This window comes from Symphalangus syndactylus, chromosome 3 (genome assembly GCF_028878055.3).
Source record: "Symphalangus syndactylus isolate Jambi chromosome 3, NHGRI_mSymSyn1-v2.1_pri, whole genome shotgun sequence".
Classification (NCBI taxonomy): Eukaryota; Metazoa; Chordata; class Mammalia; order Primates; family Hylobatidae; genus Symphalangus; species Symphalangus syndactylus.
In genome coordinates, this window is record NC_072425.2 from 139,649,799 (window position 1) to 139,658,359 (window position 8,561).

Here is an 8,561-nt window from a genome sequence, read left to right on the forward strand (position 1 = left end):
TCTTGGAGACAGGAGCTCATATAATGACTGAAGTTTAATTTCCTGCCAGCAAATTGGTTATTTTGATTCCGATGCAATTTTCTAAAGGAAATGAAGAAATTTGATATGCTTTGCACACCTGGGTTTGTACACTAAGATCTGTTCCCACTATAATAGCCTAGCTTATCCCAGGGGAATTTGAACCTGGAGGTGAATCTGTGCTTGCAGTCTTTTAGTTTAAGACCTTATGCTCTCCACCCAGTGTCCAGTCAGCTTGGTTGGTCCAGTTAACTTGGTCATGTGCCTAGGCCACTCTGACTATCTCATTATTAATAGGTAATGTGAACCTGACACCATGATAAACCACAGAATATTCCGATTCTTCTCTTTTAAGGTTCACAATTCATGCTAGGAGATATATATCATATGTACATATATGTATAGATACATATGTATAGATATTGTATTGTATTGTGTGATGCTATTTTATATCTATATAAAATATATTTTGTGTGATACTACTTTATATCTATCTACCTATCTATAAAATAGTATCACGCAGTATAATGTCTTGCCCGTTTCTAACAGTGTTGAAGAATTCATTGAGCTTATTCGTGAGCCATAAGCATCTTCATCAAGTGATTCCTCTCTTTTCTCCCCCAGCCCAATCATCAGGTTCCACACATCCATACCCTGATTCAGGTTGCTGAATATATATGTTAGACAAATGTGTTCAAAACTAAAGCCCTCAGAGGTTCCTAAGACTCTAGGCATCCTAAGGCCCTTCTCATTCTGACTTCAAATTACCTTTTAGGTTTTGTCTTCTAGCACCCACTTGCTGTGTGAAGACACACACACACACACACACACACACACACGCAAACACTACAATTTAGCCATACCCAGCAGATTCCCTTTTTTGAATGTGCCATAGTCATTTACACCTTTGTGTCCCTACACACACACACACTATTACCTCTTGGGAATGCCCTCCTGTTTCTGTCCCCCTCCACTTGATTAACACCAACTGAAACATCAAGATGCATCTCAGATGTCCCTCCCTCTCCTGACTCAGGACAAGCTAGCACTCCCTAGTCTCTGGGCTTGGAGTGTTTAGAGACCACTTTGTTCCGTAGTGCATACATTTTTATAGCAACTGGTTTATCTGCCCAGTCATTAACCCATCAGCTCCCACAGCGTGTACTGTGTGTGTGCATCTTTGGATTCCTAGTTGATTGCAGTATCAAGCACAGAGTAAGCACTTGATATGTATTTCCTATATAAATGAATGACTAATAAATCAATGAGGTGATCAGGAAGTCAAAGTGATTACATTGCCCACTACAGAAATCAAATGAATTTGGACGGGATGCTCAATTCAATCCTATTTTAATATATTGCCAAATAAATTTTTTCTTTATGTTTTTCTTTTTTAATTAAAAAAAATTAAATTTAATATAGAGATGAGGTTTTTCCATGTTGCCCAGGCTGGTCTTGAACTCCTGAGCTTAAGCAGTCCAACCATGTCAGCCTCCTAAAGTGTTGGGATTATAGGCGTGAGTTACCACCCCCAACCCAAATACATTTTTAAGTGGATATTTTTCATCTACTGATGCCATTCTTGGGCCTTATCCTAAAGAAAACATTTTAGATGCATTTAGGTGTAGCATGGATTTATTTCATATATCACTCTTGAGTATAGGAAAAAACAACCTACAAAATTAATCAAGATATTTTTTAAATTTCTTGTTCAGACTGCATCTGTTCAGAATACCTCAGAGTTGTTGATATCTGTATTTTCCCACATACTATTTATGGCGTTATGTACCATCAATGCCATTAGTCATTAAATGCTTTTAAAATGACATAATAACTTGTAAATTTTGCCTGCATTTTCACTTCTATGATCTTCAAAATGCTCACTGCACTTGCATTTGGAGAGTATTGTGACCTACACATTTTGTAAGCACATGCTGTTCACTTGAAAGCCTGGTTATTCTTGGCCATTGCAAGTAAGCAATTTTCTGCTTTTGTAGCACCAATAATAATTAGCTTTTTATTTTCACCATTAAGGAGCCTCATACACTTAAATTATCACAGACGTTTTGCAAAGAAACAATTTCACAGATCTCTTTCATTGTGTAGTGAAGAATCCGGTCGGAAGGAATAATATTCATCTTCTCCAATACCAAATCTAAGAGTCAGGGTTCTCCAGACAGACAGGAGCAATAGGATATATACACAGATAGATGAAAGAGGGTCTATTAGGGGAATTCATTCATGTGATTATGGCGGCTGAGAAGTCCCATGACAGGCTGTTTGCAAGTTAGAGACCCTGGAACACTGGCAGCATGGCTCGATGGAAGTCCAAAGGCCTCAGAACCAGGGAAGCCAGTGGTGTAACTCTTGGTCCAGTGCTGAAAGTCTTAGTACCCAGGGGTCCCCTGGAGTAAGTCCTTGAGTCCAAAGGCCAGTGAACTTGGACTTCTGATGTCCAAGATAGCACCAGTAAAGTCTGTCCCAGCTCTCAAAGAGAGACAAATTCGCCTTCTGTATTTGTTCCTTCTGGGCCCACAGCCAATTGGATGGTATCCGCCAGCACTGATGGCAGATCTTCCCCCACCTACTCCACTCAGACCCACACACTAAGCTCCTCTGGAAACACCCTCACAGGCACACCCCAACTCATGCTCTGCCAGGTTTCTAGGTGTTCCTTTTTCCAGTCAAGTTCACACCTAAAATCAAGTTCACAAATCCACCCCTTGTCACCTTGACACTCATATGCATCTCCTTCAACCATACTTGATTTCCCAATAAAGGCAATAACAGGGTAATAGTTCCACCTAACATAACACAAGTGTGATTTTGGTGATTTTAGATGCTAGGAATTTTAGATTTTATGAATTTTAATTTTTAGGGATTTCAACATTTGGGATTAAGGCATTTGGGACTGTCTTTCGGGATTATGATCCAAACTCAAGCCAGCACATATAAGGAATATGGCAGTGTGCAAAATACTTCATCAACTGTGATTTCATTTGATTCTCATAATATTCCTCTGAGACTTGATCCTTGTAAAGTTCCTGATGCTGGTGATGGAGCCAGGATTGAGCCACTGTGAACTAGATCACCAGCTTTCCTCTTTCTCACTGCTTCCAATATTAGGCATTGTCCAAAGTCCTGGACTGTAGCAGACACTCCTGAGATGTCTTTGAGATCATTATTCTGATCTTGCTCCAGTTTTCCCTCACATTTATTCACCTGAGTTTTTTTCTGATACTTCAAATCGTGGCGATAACTGAGCTCCTCATTGGCTGCCACCACTGCCTTCTCTGTCTACTATTTCTATTCGTGGGCCCAGCTCCCTTCCAGTTAGACAAGTCAGAGTCTCTGTCCACTTTCATTCTGAACCTTCCTTAACATTCAGCTCCATCTCCACACCATGTCTTGTATCCATCTCCATTCTCCTGCTCTGGGGCAGGCTCCTAGGGCCTATACATACATAGATGAAAGAGGGTTTATTAGGGGAATTAATTCATGTGATTATGGCGGCTGAGAAGTCCCTCTTCCATTACGAGATTGTCCCAACGAACACCCCTCCAACCCATCCTGCCTGCTTGCAGGACCAGACCCACGAAACACCTGGGGGCTCCACATTCTCTACTGAGTATCTATCGGCTCTTTGTCCTAAATCCCCACTGATTTGTTTTCTGATGAGTTATGGTCAAGGGCCAAATGCAACCCCTGCCCCCATCCTCTCAAACCTGCTCATACCCGGAGGCCCCTTTCAGAATCTGTGTCTTTGTCAGAGGTAGCAAACTACAGCCTGTGGGACAAAGTGGCCTGCTGCCAGAGCAAAGGATGGCTTTTGCATTTTTAAATAGCTGAAAAAAATCAAAAGAAGAAAACCATTTCGTGACACATGGGAATTAAGTGAAATTCAAGTTTCACTGTCTATAAACAGGGTTTTAGGCCCGGCGTGGTGGCTCACGCCTGTAATCCCAGCACTTTGGGAGGCTCAGGCAGGTGGATCACGAGGTCAGGAGATTGAGACCATCCTGGCTAACACAGTGAAACCCTGTCTCTACTAAAAAATACAAAAAATTATCCAGGTGTGGTGGCATGCACGTGTAGTCGCAGCTACTCAGGAGCTTGAGGCAGGAGAATTACTTTACCCTGGGAGGCAGAGGTTGCAGTGAGCCGAGATCATGCCATTGCACTCCAGCCTGGGCAACAGAGCGAGACTCCATCTCAAAAAAAAAAACAAAACCAAACAGGGTTTTATTGGAACACAATTATGCCTGTCTGTTTACCTGCTGCCTATGGCTACTTTCATGCCACAGTGGCAGAGCTAAGGAGCCACCACAGAGAATGCACAGCCCACAAACCCTAAACAGTGACCATCTGGTTCTTTACAGAAAAGGTTTGCCAATTTCTAGTCTATGCTATGATCTTTCCAATCTTGATGACTACACTTGTTTTTAAAATATTTCTGATACATATTGTAAATGTTGCTCAGTTTGTCACTTCTGATGTTAATTGCTTAATGTCTATACATTTTTACTTTTGTGAGATCAGTTCCATCTTTGTGTGTATTTATGATTTGCCCTTCCTTTTATGCTATAAAGGTCTTACCTGTGTTGATGACAGCAAAATACTCATATTTTCTTCTAAATTTTTTTTTTTTTTTTAGAGATGCATCCTGCTATGTTGCCCAAGCTGGTCTTGAACTCCTGGCCTCAAGTAATCCTCCTACCTCGGCCTCCCAAAGTGCTGGAATTATAGGTGTAAGCCACTGTGTCCAGTCCTTCCAATTTTTTAGTGATTTATTTTCAATCTTTTAACTTTTTCACAAATATGGGATTTCTATTGGTGAGTGCTATGAATTAAAGAAACTTAGCTTTTTTTTTTTTTTTTTTTTTTTTTTTGAGACGGAGTCTCGCTCTGTCACCCAGGCTGGAGTGCAGTGGCGCGATCTCGGCTCACTGCAAGCTCCGCCTCCCGGGTTCACGCCATTCTCCTGCCTCAGCCTCTCCCAGTAGCTGGGACTACAGGCGCCCGCCACCACGCCCGGCTAATTTTTTGTATTTTTAGTAGAGACGGGGTTTCACCGTGGTCTCGATCTCCTGACCTCGTGATCCGCCCGCCTCGGCCTCCCAAAGTGCTGGGATTACAAGCGTGAGCCACCGCGCCCGGCCGAAACTTAGCTTTTATTCACATCATTATCCAATTGTCCTAGCACCATTTGTTAGATATATTTTCCTGATGATTTGAAAAACTGCCATTAAAATACACTGGGTGCCAAGTGCAATGGTACACACCTATAGTCCCAGCTATTCAGGAGGCTACGGCAGGAGGATCACTTGAGCCCGGGAGTTCAAGGCTGCAGTGAACTATGATCACAACACTGCCCTCCAGCCTGGGCAATAGAGCAAGTCTCTGTTTCTAAAAAAAATGAAATGAAATGAAATGCAATAATAAAATAAAATACAGTAAGTGCTTTGGGTCTTGCCTGTCTCTGGACTCTCAATTTGTAGCCACCTGACGGGTTCCCCTTGCCCACTGTCTAGACAGAGCTGATTTATGAAGACAGGGGAATTGCAACAGAGAAAGAGTTAAATTCACTCAGAGCCAGCTGTACAGGAGACCAGAGATTTATTATTGCTCAGATCAGTTTCCCCAAAGACTTGGAGGTTATGGGTTTTTCAAAGATAGTTTGGTGGACAAGGGAGTAGGGTAGGGGGTTGGAGATGAAATCATGGGGAATTGAAGCTGTCTTCTTATGTTGAGTCAGTTCCTGGGTGAGGGCCACAGGACTGGTTGGCAGATCCAGGTTGGCCCATCCAGTTGCCAGAAATGCAAAAACCTGAAAAGACGTCTCAAAAGGCCAGTCTTAGGTTCTACAATAGTTATCTTCAAGAGTAATTGGGGCCAGGTGCTGTGGCTGACACCTGTAATCCCAGCACTTTGGAAGGCCAAGGCAGGCAGATCACTTGAGGCCAGGAGTTCAAGACCAGCCTGGCCAACAGGGTGAAACCCCATCTCTACTAAAAATACAAAAATTAGCTGGGTGTGGTGGCGCATGTCTATAATCCCAGCTACTGGGGAGGCTGAGGCATGAGAATCGCTTGAACCCGGGAGGCGGAGGTTGCAGTGAGGCAAGATTGTATCACTGCACTCCAGCCTAGGCAACAGAGCAAGACTCTCTCTCAATCTCAAAAAAAGAAAAGAGTAACTGGGGAAGTTGCGAATCTTATGACCTCCAGAATAATGGGTGGCACTTATTTAGAATTCAAGCCCCTCTCATCCTAACTTGGTGGCCTTTCATTAGTTTTACAAGAATAGATTAGTTTGGGGGAAGGGCTGTTATCATGTAAGCTATAAACTAAGTTTCTCCCAAAGTTAGCTTGAACCACACCCAGGAATGAGCAAAGACAGCCAACCTGTGAGGCTAGAAGCAAGATGGAGTCAGCCATGTCAGATTTCTCTGTCATCATTTTCTCAGTTATAATTTTTCTGCAAAGGCAATTTTATATTTTGTGCCGCTATTCTATTTTGGCAGCTCTACATATGTTTTAAATGTAGTAGCATTAGATGTTTTACTACCTGCTTAAGAATTCCCTTTATTGCTCCACTTTTCCAATTATACTTAACATTTTCTTCTGTTCTTTCTGTTAGGTGAAGTTTAGAGGTGCAAAACAATTGTTTGTGCTTTTGATTATCTGTTAGTTTTAGAAGAATTGCCATCCAAACATTATATAGTTTCCCCAAAGCTAGGCATGTACTAATACAATTAATGTCCTAATAATCCTATTAGGCAAATACAATTATGAATTCTCATTTTACAAATGAGGAATCTAAGTTACCACAGTACTACAGTTCAATATCACAGACCCCATGGGTTAAGAAGCACAGATTCCATTAATACTGCTCTCGCTTCAGATGACAGTCACAAGTTCAGTGGTCCCCAGGCCACCCATATTCCTCTGACCAACTGAATACAAATTCAGGGGTTCCCACAACCTTCTCAGGTTTGATAACTTAGTAGAATCACTCATAAAACTCAGAAATACACTGTATTTGTAATTACAGTTTAATTGTAAGTATACAAGTCAGGACCAGTCACATGAAAAGACCATAGAGCAAGACCTGGAAGGGTCCAGAATGCAGAGCTTTTGCACCCTTTCCCTGTAGAATTAGGATGTGCTACCTTCCAGCACATAGATGTGTTCACCACCCAGGAAGCTCCACTAAGCTTCAGTGTCCAGAGATTTTATTGGGATTTCCTTACATAGCATGATTGATGGATTCATTGGTGACATGATTAAACTAAATCTCTAGCCCCACCAAATCTCCTCAGAAGAGGTCAAACAGATATCACCCCACTGACAGCTCAAACCCTCTAGTCTCATGTTTGGTCTTTCTGACATGACCAGCTCCCAACCTGAGTCATCTCACTGGCATTACTTTGGGTATGGTCCAAAGGGTTCATGAATAACAAGGGCATTTCTATTGCTCAGGAAACCCAAGGATTTCGAATCTTATTTTAGCAATCAGATACAATGGTCAGTCCAATTTTTTATTATAAAAAATGGGCACAAAAAGATTAATTACCTTCCCAAGGTTATATACTAAATTATTGAGATGGTTTCAAACTCAAAAAATGTGATCCAGAGCTCACATCCTTTTTTTTTTTTTTTTTTTGAGAGGGTGTCTAGCCTTCTCACGTAGGCTGGAGTGCAGTGGCGCAATCTTGGCTCACTGCAACCTCTGCCTCTCAGATTCAAGGGATTCTCATGTCTCAGCCTCCCGAGTAGCTGGGATTACAGGCGCCCACCACCAAGCCCAGCTAATTTTTGTATTTTTAGTAGAGATGGGGTTTCACCATGTTGGCCAGGCTGGTCTCGAACTCCTGACCTCAGGTGATCCACCTGCCTTGGCCTCCCAAAGTGCTGAGATTACAGGTGTGAACCACCATGCCCAGCCGCACTTTTTTATTTGTTAAAAAAAAGACACGGAACGCTTCACAAATTTGTGTGTCATCCTTGCACAGGGACAATGCCAATCTTCTCTGTAGCATTCCAATTTTAGTATACGTGCTGCTGAAGCACATTATGCACTTTATAAGGACACACATACGAGTGGTAGGTGCCCAAGCTTAATTTGTACAATCAACGGTTAGAGACACCGTAAGAAACATGCAGTCCTCAAGACTCAGAAACAAGTGAAATAATGACAATTTTTAATAAACAAAATAATTGCTTTAAAGTGGGCCCTAAAGGCCATTTTGAATACAGTGCTTTAACTCCAAGTCCCTATGCTGAAATATTTCAGGGTTCTCAGATATTTATAAAATATTTGCATGAAGTCTTTTAGACCAGTAGTTCTCAAATGTCAATCGGTAGACCAGTACCTAACCTTGATAAATTTTTCACCCCTTTGTAACAAAATTATAAAAATAAGAAAGACGTAGGCCGGGCGCAGTGGCTCACGCCTGTAATCCCAGCACTTTGGGAGGCCGAGGCAGGTGGATCACGAGATCAGGAGATCGAAACCATCCTGGCCAACACAGTGAAACCCCG

At 42.1% G+C, this 8,561-nt stretch overlaps 1 non-coding gene across 1 annotated transcript; it reads right to left on the reverse strand.

Annotated features, from left to right (window-relative positions):
• Positions 1 to 7,987: 7,987 nt before the first annotated feature.
• LOC129479897 (U6 spliceosomal RNA) lies at positions 7,988 to 8,090 on the reverse strand. The gene has a single exon (XR_008656827.1). It is a non-coding gene; the product is annotated as a U6 spliceosomal RNA (small nuclear RNA).
• Positions 8,091 to 8,561: the final 471 nt, after the last annotated feature.